Below are 12,197 nucleotides of genomic sequence, written 5' to 3' on the forward strand. Positions count from 1 at the left end.
ACACAAAAATTAGGTCATAATTAGAACAAGATATATCCATGCTTGTATAATTTCATCAAAATGGATTCAAATGTCATGCATAAGAACTAATGAAAAATAAAAAATAAAAATAAACTTTACAAAAATATACTATAAAAATTGACTTGTGAGAATTTTCAAAAAACCTTAGATTTTACAAAATCACAAATGCACACACTATAGAGTCATAGAATGGAGGGAAGGAAAATGTGTTACATATTTCAACCCTGCCATTTCTACTCCACAGTAGGACATTGTGTAATAAGAAAAAACTATCAACCCCTGCTTTCTCTCTCACTAGCAAAAGGGAAGAGTGAAACATGCAAACATTTATGACTTTCTTCAAACCCTTAATAAAACTAGTTTCGTCTCCACAAATACCTGAAATAACAGTTCAATTTTGGTTGATATTACCAAAGGTATTCAAGATGGGCTTAACAAATTGTAGGTTCTTAAGAAGAAATATGGATAAACTTTGACAGTGAGAAAAGGTACACATACATCTAGAAAATATAAAGCTTAAAAACAGGATGGGGAGGCAATGAAAGTCTATCAAAGCTCTTGTCAGTATTACCTGAATAAATTCAAATCATAGAGACCAACAAAATGTACTCACTTTTTAATGTTCATGCTTTTTTTGCTACTTATTAATTGATTACACTTACAACTTTAATTTATATCATGAGGTTTTAAAGAATAAAAATGACTAAATCTAACTTATTAATACATGCATTATCACATAATTAGTAAGTTCATTTTTAGTAAACTTTACTTAGGTTCTAGTAGCATCCATTAAGAATACAATATATTAGTCAGTCAGGTGAGCACACGATCATAATCCCAGTGCCTCAGGAGTCTGAGACAGAAGGAATGACTGTTCAAGACCAGCCTCAGTGACTTAGAAAGACACTAACAAAAAAAACAATAAGGGTTTAAATTTGCTGATGATATAGACCAGTTGTAAATTTCACAGGACTCAATTCTCAATACAATATAAAAAGAATATATAATACACTATACACACCATGTTGTACAAAAAACTTGATTTGTGCCCATCAAAATATAAATTTGCAGGTCCAGTCACAGTCCACCTGGATCTCCAGTGACAACAGGCCCAAGACTCAGATATCCAGTGCCATGCCCTGTGCAGTCTCAGTGCCACACTGTGGCTCCCCATCTACCAACAATTTGGATTTCCTCTGACTGCTTTCAAGGATAAATACCAACCTGGATGCTGCCATCTTTAGTTATGGAAGCTTTTATCCTGGAACACTACATTATCAAGTACCTCTCATACATCAGACTACTGAAGACTGGGAGCATTGAATAGTGTATTATATTTTATTGTAGATATAATCTAAATTATGCCCTATAATTTCTATATCCACTTACATTGAGGATTATTGGGGGAAACAATTCAATCGATAGAATAATTTACTGTATTGATTGTTCAATGAGAAAATAGTCTTTCTTTCCTCTGATAAATTCCATTTGATCTTCACTTATAAGCATTTTGTTTCACATTGTGTTTAGTATATTTTTAGACATTTTTCAAATTTTTAAGAACATTTACCTGTATTTTTAGTTTTCTTGGGATGTCTTTGATTTGGGCATTAAGGTATTACTACCTTATACTGATTTGGTACATATTCTGCTTCATTAATTTTTTCTTTGAAGATTTTGTAAAATATTAATTGTATTTTGTGATTGTTAATTCACCAGTAAAATAGTTGGGATATGGGATTGAGAAAATATTTTAAGCTATCAATCCATCCTCTGTATTTTTATGTATTGTCTGTCCTCCTATTTCTTCTTTTTCAGTAAGTGTATCTTACTAGGAATTTTGTCCCTTTCATCTTCTTTTATACTTTGTTAGAAATATTTTTCAGAGTATTCCTTTTTTAAAAATGTTTATTAACATAAGTCTGTAATGACAATCTCTCCTTATTTTAGTAATTTAGTGTATTGTTTTTCAAAAGTCATTCTTGTTAAAGGTTTGAACTTTTCTTCAACAAACCAAGTTTTGTTTGATTTTCTCTTTATACTTTTATAATATTTATTTTTGTTCTGAAGTTCTTTTTCTCCTAGATTCTGCTTGTTTTCTTCCTTTCACCTATTTCTTCTGGTGGAAGTTTAGGTTATTGATTTTGGTTTTCTTTGTAGTCAAAAATTGTATAGAAATTTTATGAAGGGATTAGAATGAATGGTTCTTGCACATTTTTTGTACAGTCTCTCTTTGTATGTGTTTGTGTGTGTGTGTGTATGTGTGTGTGTGTGTGTATACATTGGTAGAATTTCAATAAAATCCTTCATTAGCCTTCACTTTCTGCTTTTGTACAGCCTCAAATTTAGCTAAGTTTAGATCTTGAGACCTTGTCATATCTTTCTTTCTTGTCACTAAAAATTATGTAAGATCTTTTTAAAGATTACTATTACTCTGCATTCTTTTTTTATTATTGTAGACAAATGGGATACATGTTGTTTCTCTATTTGTACATGGAGTCAAGGCATACCATTTGTGTAATCACAAATTTACATAGTGCAATGATGTTTGATTTATTATTTTTTTCCCTTCCCCCTACCCCTCCCACTCCTTTTTTCCCTCTATACAATCCTTATTTACTTCATTCTTACCACCCTCCTTATCCCTAACCCTAAACCTAACCCTAACCCTAATGCTAACCCCTCCCACCCCATTATATGTCCTCATCCACTTATCAGTGAGATCATTCGTCCTTTAGTTTTTTGAGATTGGCTTATCTCACTTAGCATGATATTCTCCAATTTCATCCATTTGCCTGCAAATGTCATAATTTTATCATTCTTCATTGCGGAGTAATATTCCATTGCATATATATGAAACAATTTCTTTATCCATTCATCAACTGAAGGGCATCTAGGTTGGTTCCACAATCTGGCCATGGTGAATTGAGCAGCAATGAACATTGATGTGGCTGTGTCTCTGTAGTATGCTGATTTTAAGTCCTTTGGGTATAGGCCAAGGAGTGGAATAGCTGGGTAAAATGGTGGTTCCATTCCAAGCTTTCTGAGGAATCTCCATACTGCTTTCTAGAATGACCAGACTAATTTGCAACCCCACCAGCAATGTATGAGTGTACCTTTTTCCCCACATCCTCGCCAATACCTATTGTTGTTTGTGTTCTTGATAATCGCCATTCTAATTGGGGTGAGATGAAATCTTAGGGTAGTTTTGATTTGCATTTCTCTTATTACTACAGATGTAGAACATTTTTTCATATATCTGTTGATTGCTTGTACATCTTCTTCTGTGAAATGTCTGTTCATTTCCTTAGCCCATTTGTTGATTGGGTTATTTGTAGTCTTGGTGTTGAGTTTTTTGAGTTCTTTATAGATTCTGGAAATTAGTGCTCTATCTGAAGTGTGAGTGGCAAAGATATTCTCCCACTCTGTAGGCTCTCTCTTCACATTACTGATAGTTTCCTTTGCGGAGAGAAAGCTTTTTAGTTTGAATCTATCCCAGTTGTTGATTCTTGCTTTTATTTCTTGTGCTATGGGAGTCCTGTTAAGGAAGTCTGATCCTAAGCCAACAACTTGAAGGTTTGGACCTACTTTTTCTTCCATAAGATGCAGGGTCTCTGGTCTGATTTTAGGGTCCTTGATCCATTTTGAGTTGAGTTTTGTGTAGGGTGAGAGATAGGGGTTTAATTTCATTCTGTTGCATATGGTTTTCCAGTTTTCCCAGCATCATTGGTTGAAGAGGCTATCTTTTCTCCGTTGCATATTTTTGGACCCTTTGTCTAGTATGAGAAAATTGTATTTGTTTGGGTTTGTGTCCATGCCCTCTATTCTGTACCATCGATCTACCTGTCTATCTTGGTACCAATACCATACTGCATTCTTTTCAATATTTGGATCATTCTTATATTTTTTCAATTTGGTTTCTCATCATGCAATATTTTAAAATTTTTATTACTCAAAATATATTGTCCATAATAGTTTCTAGTTTTTGAATACTAAACTAAAAGCCTAAACTCTGTCAATTTTACCAAAAAATGAGATTTTTTTCCTACAGTGCTTAGAATTTTTTTTCTTATTTTATCTATGTATAATTTCAGTTTATGTCTGAAACAAAGCATAGTCTATCTTTAAGAGTTGATATTTATTATATTTTATAATACTTAATTACTTCTATTAACTGAAATATCCAATTGAAAAAAATATTGTGTAATTTGTGTGTAAATAGCAGTCTTGTATTCAAGTTTATTCTGTTGTTGTCATCTCTGCCATCACACTAGTGCAGTAATGGATGAATTTTAATAACTAACAGGGTTAGTTTTTCAATATAAAGTATCTTTAAATTATTTCTTATGTAGTTTCTCATGTTCATTCTTCTAATAGTATTGAAGTAACTTTCTCTTTCAAATATAATCACCAACAAATTGGAAATAATTTAAATTATTTTGATAATTTATGGTGATTTGAAATCTTGACCTTATTGAATATCCTTTTCCAAGAAAAATGATACCTACATATATTCTGTAGACATATAAATGTTAGATCTTTCTTTGTAACTTAGTTTTAAAGTTTCTTCTTAATACACTGTGAATATTTATTAAAAGATTAAAGCATTGTATTTTTACTATTGCATTTTAAAATGTAAATTTTGGTCCTTTAAATTTCTCCCACAAGTATGTTACCATAGTTTAGATTAGACTAAGCAGTCTACCAGAAGTGACTAGAACAGCTAGTTTATAAAAAGACATTCATTTATAGGGTAGATGTAATCTGTATTGGAGATGCACATAACACACAGATGGGGGCTTCCCAAGGCTCAGCTAAGAATTTACTGCTACTTAGGAATAAGGAAATGTGGTAGATAGGAAATATTGGCAAATCCAGGCTTTGAAATAAGTCCTCTGGTAGGTTCAAGAAAATCCATCAGAAATGTGGTTGTCTTATGAGAATGAAGAGGTTAAATTAGTGTCTTCAGGAATGAAAATGAATGAACAGAATTCTGAGACAGACTCAGAGCTTGCTTGTCCTTTGAATCATCTGCAAAATTATAAAGTCAAGCAAGAGACAACCAAGAAGGAAAGACACCTGAGGACAAAGTAAATTTTCCTAAAATCTTGCTGAACTTTGGAGACAAAGATGAGAGTTCAGATGAGTGATCAACCCCATAAAATAAATAGATACTGATCTGAAAAGCAAGAAAGACCAAACCAGAGTTTCAAGAATGAGCAATAGTGTCTCTCTCTCAACCTTAATGAACCAAAAAATTTTAGAATACATACACACACACACACACACACACACATACATGTACAAATATATATACACAAAATGTATGTATAAATTTTCTGACAAGTTCATCATTCTGCATTTTTTGTAGGGGCTAATATTTTCCATATGGATGTCCACATTTAAAAAAAATATTACTACACCTGTCATGTACCAGATAAGTACTCTGATATTGATTTTAGAAGCTAATATGAAAGTAACCTAATATATTTTATGACTTTGTATTTGAAAATGTTTCATAAATGAGTTGTAGAAAATATTAAAGAAATATGGCATGTGGGATTTTCTTAAAAGCAGAAGAACTTTTTCTCAAAATAATGCCAACAATGCAGTAAGAAGGCATACAGTGCTAGATAATTATCCTATATTTTCTGCACAAAGCTCATTGATAAGGTTTAATCTTCATACAAATAAATAACTAAAGACAATATTGCAATACACAGAAGAAACACCTAAAAGACAAAGCAGTCAGTTTATTCAAATGAATATCAAAATACTTAATAAGCTTAAGAAAATAGTTAAATAAATTATTTATAAAGGAAGTGAAAATTAAAGTTACAAGAGAGCAAAAATGTATCTATCAGGATGACTAATATGAAAAAATAAAATATATTAAATATTGTTTATGACATCGGTGCAGTATGTACTCTCATGTGATACCAGTACAACCACTGTGGAAAATTATGTGTTGTACTTAAAACTATATCTCATGACCTATACATTGCATTGCAAGTAAATATCTTTCAAATATAAATAGGTATATATCTTTCATCTTCTTAAAAATGGGTATAAATAATAGGCTTATTTAGTGTAATCTAAAAACTATAAATTACCCAAAAATGCACATGGATAAGAGACTGGATAAATATATGTATAAGTATAATGTACATTTTCTCAGTGAAATATTTTTTATGATCATAATAATAATAATGTATGGTATGATTAAAATTGCTAAGGTATTACATTTCAAATATCTATGCACAAAATACAGGTAAATGGGGTGATGAATTTGTAAATTAGAGATATTTAGCATTATGCATTATATGCATATATCAAAACAGCACACTGCAGTTCATAAATACAATGAATAAATGAGGTAACCAGGCAAAGACAAAGCAAGAATATTCAGAGAAGAAAGAATTGGATTACAAGAGCCTTAAGGAATAAGGAAATTAATCACATAATAGGATTAATTGAGTGGTACCTGAAGGCAGGTAGGGAATGGCTGAAGAATGTGGGACAATGGGGTCTGACTTTGGGGTATAAGTTTTGAATCTTGTGAGCGGAGACTCTCTCTTTCTCTCTCTTTCTCTGTCTCTGTCTGTCTGTCTCTCTCTCTCTCTCTTTCTCTCTATCTCTCTCTCTCTCTCTCTCTCTCTCTCTCTCTCTCTCTCTCCCTGTCTGATAACCATGAGAGCAGCATATCTCTTCCACACAATTTTTCCATGATATTCTGCCTTGCTTCAAGTTCCAAGGAATGGAGCCAGACGTCCATAGACTAATACCTCTGAAACCATGAGCCCTCAAAAATTTCCTCCTCTGCAATTTTTATGGTTGTGTCTTTTAGTCACAGCAATGAAAAAGTTGACTAAAACAGAAAGAAACTACAGACCAATATACTTGATGAACATAGATACAAAATTTCTTAAAATGCTGGCAAACTGCATAGGAAAGCACATTAAAAAGATCAAGTGCATCATGATAAAGTGGGTTTTATCCCAGGGATGCAATGTTGGTTCAACATACAGAAATCAGTAAATGTAATACAACACATAAATTGACATAAGGACAAGAAACATGTGGTTATTTCAAGAGATAAAGAAAAAGCATTTGAAAAAGTAGAACCCACATTTTTAATTCACTAGAGAAACTAGGGATAGAAGGAAATTACTTTAACATCAAAAAGGATATATATGATAAACCAAAGGAAGATATTATACAAAAGGAGAAAAATTGAAAGCATTTTCTCTACAAACAGGAAGAGACAGCATGCCCACTTTTTCCACTATTATTCTGCAGAGTCCTTGAAACTCTAGCCAGGGAAATTAGGCAAAAGAAGGAAATTTAAAAATATATATATAGGAAAAGAAGAGTTCCAATTATTTCTGTTTGCTGGCTACATGATTCTATATTTAGCAGAAGAAAAAAGCATCCACCACAAAACTTCTAGAGTTCATAAATAAATTGAGCAAAATAGAATACAATGTCAACAACCATAAATCAATGATATTCTTATCTACAATGATCAATCTGCTGAAAAAATTAGGAAAATGATACCATTTACAGTATCTTCAAAAATAAATAAAATACTTGGGAATCAATCTAACAAAAGTGGTAAAGGACTTCTACAATGAAAACTAAAGAACACTAAAGAAGAAAATTGGTGAAGACCTTAGAAGAAATACAAAATAGGTCTGGGGATGTAGTTCAGTGTTCAAGTGCCCCTGGATTTAATCCCCAGTACAATCCAAATAAGAAAAACATGTCATATGCATTACTGGTTGAAGTTGAGATATTTATAATATATCAAAGAAGACAGAGTTCTTATACTAGTAAGAATCTAATGCAGGGGTCAAGAGGAAAATTACTACTGGAAATATAAATTAGAGATAAATGAAGTGAAAGGGAGATAGATAAAATATAGAAATAGTGAAAACTGTTCTTGAGAAAACCTATAGAAGGAAAGAAGTCCATAAAATATTTGTATATGAGATGAATATAAAGACAGATAATTTAAAAAATTTAAATTGCTAAGAACTGAGATGGAGCTATGACAGTAAAAGATTAGCTCTTGATAACACATGTGGCATTCATCACTGACAACTATGAAGTGACACCCTTCAATATGCCCTTGAGTCCCGTCAAAATCCTACCTTTCCCAAACACATATTTAATATTTATCCATTTAAAAATGTTAAATGATATATGGTGATTGTACACATTTATGTGTCACACATATTATATTTTGATGTGTGTATAAACATCAGGATACTTAGAAAATCTGTCATCTGAAATGTGAATCATGTCTTGTTTTGGGGACATTCAAATTTGTGTTTTCTCTTTTGAAATACATAAATTATTATTGACAACAGTCACCCACTTATGCTAGGAACCATGAGTACTTAATCTCTCCCATATGCTGTGAGAGCATACATAATAGATCATAATCTTAGTCTAGAGACTGAGAAAAATTTTTCTCAGTTGCATGACAAATAGATCAAATTATGAAGGGTTTGAAACAGATAGGTGAGAAGTGCAAATATTCCTTCAAGAACATAAAAAGGAATGATAAAATGTCCTCAGAAAGGCATCATAAATTATTAGAGTCACTGGTAAACATTACTGGAAAATCAGGGAATGCATATTAGGCTGGGCATTAATGGAGATAATGTTAAAAAAATAGGCAAGGTCCAAATCACATTTGTTCCTTTTCTCTATCTTAGAGATACCAGTAGAAATATTTTAGCAAAAGAAAATCATTAAAGTTTTGAAGCAGTGTGCTGATCTGGTGGGGGACATTAGTATTTCCATTGAATAATGTTATTTTCCTGTAGTCTGGAAAGCAAGTTCAATGACAAAAGATTGCACTTAGCAAAATGACTAAGAAAACAGCTCTTCAGGAGAAACTAGATAAAATTGTCTACTTGGTGCAAGAAAAGATGTAGAAGAGGAAATAATTTCCAATATTAGGACTTGAAATAGGCAGAAAACACACACCTTGTATGCTATAATTTTTTTAAAAAGAAGTGACATTGAATAAAAATTCTAGAACCCACGTGATCTCTCAGAGAGAATTATTTTTAAAAGGATTCATCGAATGTAAAAAATGCTAGACAAAAGGACTGGTCCTGAGACACACTCCCTAAGCCACCAAAATTATCGATAAGAAGCACTTGGGAAATTGTCTTCGAGCTCTAAAAGGTCAGAGTATTTTACAATGGAAGTTAATGGAAAAGAACATATATTGCTCACATTGAACCTATGTTGGCTTTAGAAGGACAATGGGAAGTTAGGAAATTTGGAGGAAAGGGCAAGTATGGGAATGTAAGAATGACTGCTGCTCCTTAACTGTAGGGAATGTAAAGCACCTTGGTGCTCATGCTCCTGGGACTTTGAATTGAGGGTTGAAATGTACACTTATGAGTTAGGAGCAATTCTTTTTAATCTGTTTTCTCTGTTCTTTTGGAACTATTATTTGAATAGCTTTCTTAATATCTCCTTTCTTCCATTCTCTGGCTTATAACAAAATTAAGACATCTCATTTTCTTAATAATGGAAATTGTAACTTAGTGGTTTTAACTTAGAAACTAGATATAAGAAAGTATGAATCAATAAAATAGGGCAAACCTTTCACTTTCCAAATTTACCTTGAGGCAGAAGGAGTTTCAGTGTGAATTATGGATGGGTTGAAATTGAGATGCTCTTTACAAGTGTAGGCACAGAAGTTCAGAAGAAAATGTGGCATTAAATATAGATTTGAATATGTTTTCTTAAAGTGAATACATAAATGACTAAATCAAAAAGACATTTAACAAGTTTATTTGTTAGCAAAATAAGCAGACCCTACTCACTGGCGAATAGTAGAAATTACACAGGTAACTAAGTTACTTGCCATAGGTCATCTGGAAACATCAAAGAAAGATGTAAAGCAAAATAACTGTATATATATCACCAATAAAAAAAGTGGAAAAACCAAAATAAAATAGAAAGTGCAAGATTTTATAAAATTATATTGAGACCAGAACGCATTTTCTTTAAATTGCACTGCTTTCTTTGAATGTATGATACACTACATTCATTAGAAATTTTATTCATACACATGACTATGTCAACTTCATAATCTTTTAAGTGGATGTTTTATATATATTTTTTATTATTAATAGTAAAAATTTAAACTTCTTTTTTTTTTTTTTTTTCAGGGCCGAGGACCAAACTCAGGGCCTTGGGCATGCAAGGCAAGTGCTCTGCCACTGAGCTAAATCCTCGACCCCAACTTCTTATTTTTAATTGTAATTTAACTTATAGTTACATATTTTTATTGCAGACATTGAAAAAATACATTTTATCATAGTTTTTTATCTTATTACCTCATAATAATGTTTCTATTTTTTCACTGGAGTTGTTTAGCACTATTTGTCAGACATCAGAGTAGCACTGATTATCACCATTACCTTCAGAATGAGAGTACATATATTAGTACTTTGTGTGTAATACAGAAACATGGTTCAAATAATTTTCCCCAAATCATAAACCAGTTAATTTTCTGAAAATTTTAACTCATTATAAGTTTTGTACTGGTATAGTACATCATTCTGTTTCTAATTTGAATTTCTCTATTGTCTAACAATATTGAATTTTTGAAGTTTTTATTTGCATTTTTATGTCTTCCTTGAATTGTCTGTTCCAATATTTTGCAAATTATGAAAATTGTACACTAATTGGGTTATTTCTTATTGAACTTTGAATGTTCTACACCTGTCATGCCTAACTGTATTGTTTGTACATATTTTGCCCTTGTGTGTGGTTTGTTTAGATTGTATTTATATCTCAGAAATTTTTATTTTTAAGTAGTCTCTTTTTATAGTTTATCTTTCATTCTACATAAAATTTTTTTGCCTACTCACATCATTTTTTGTAGTTTTTCCTCTATTTCAGGTTAAAGTTTCTTTCTGTGATGTCTAGTTAGCTATTAATGACCCATACTACACACACTGTATTTTTGTATTTTGAGGTTTATTTTTATATTTGATTTTTAACATAAGAAGGCCATCACATCTTCTATCTTGAACATATGAAGTGTTTATTTTTTAATAATTGTTTAGAGTCTTTATTAGTTTACTTAACTATTTATGGGTCAATTTTGTGGATTTATTTTATTGTTCTTTATACATCATATATTCCTGATATTTTGCCATTCTTGATAATTTCCATTGGATACTGGAACTGTTAATTTTATAATGTTTTATATTGATACAAATTCTCTTGTTGCAATTATTATTTTGTTAGTTTTATTATTTTATGGTTATTATTCTTTGCAGAAATTGGGATTGAACTCACATTACCATGGAACTACATACCCAGCCCTTCATGTATTTTTTTTGAGATGGGATCTCACCACGTTGCCCATGCTGGACTAGAACTTGGGATCCTCCCGCCTCCACCATCCACATAGCAGAGACTGCACATGCTTGCCACTGCAAAGATAGAAAACAAAATTGATTTTACATTGGACACTTTTTGCTTTAAACTAGGGATTGCACTCCATCTCTCTGGTTGGATCATTTCAATAGAAGTCTCTACTCTCACTGACTTACTGTCCTCAGGAAAACAGGTGGAAGTGTCCATTCCAGGCTGTGGGGAGAAGGTGACACATGTGCAGCAAGTCACCATGCCACCATCATTCCCTTCAGCTCCGTGCATACAGAGCACAGTCCAGGAGTAGAAGGAGCCCACACCTGGCCCACAGCCTCAGCAGAATGTTGCTCCTTGCCTTGGACATGGCCCCACATGTGCTGGTGAGTGGGCAATGCTGTCCATTGTTCCTGCTGCCCTGAGCCAGAGGGTGTGTGGGAAGAGGGCATGAGCAGGAAAAGGGGGCTCAGGCCCAGCGGGAAGTGGAGGGCAGAGGCACAGCATTGGGGCTCCCCATGCCAGTTACCCAATGGGTCTGGTGCCAATCTTGGGTCACTCAGGCATTTTCATGGGTTGGGTAGAATGTGCGTGCATGTTTGTCTCACTCCTCCTGGAGACCATCTCTGACCACCACCTCCTATGCTTGTTGTGGCTTTGGTCTCCAGGAGAGACCTAAATTTAATTTTGGGATTTGGAGAAACAATATCAATAAATTAAGGTTAGTGTAGTCATGGCATAGAGGAAGTCAAAAGTAAATATTTATT

The 12,197-nt window shown here is 32.7% G+C and overlaps 1 long non-coding RNA gene across 1 annotated transcript in view; it reads left to right on the forward strand.

The window, feature by feature from the left end:
* LOC124973171 (uncharacterized) overlaps positions 1–12,197 on the forward strand; it is an 83,295-nt gene that overhangs the window by 66,368 nt on the left and 4,730 nt on the right. The window contains exon 2 of the long non-coding RNA XR_007106625.1: positions 11,340–11,816. This is a non-coding gene — a long non-coding RNA (uncharacterized LOC124973171). The remainder of the gene's footprint in view (positions 1–11,339; positions 11,817–12,197) is intronic.

Source organism: Sciurus carolinensis (genome assembly GCF_902686445.1).
Source record: "Sciurus carolinensis chromosome 14 unlocalized genomic scaffold, mSciCar1.2 SUPER_6_x, whole genome shotgun sequence".
Taxonomy (NCBI): Eukaryota; Metazoa; Chordata; class Mammalia; order Rodentia; family Sciuridae; genus Sciurus; species Sciurus carolinensis.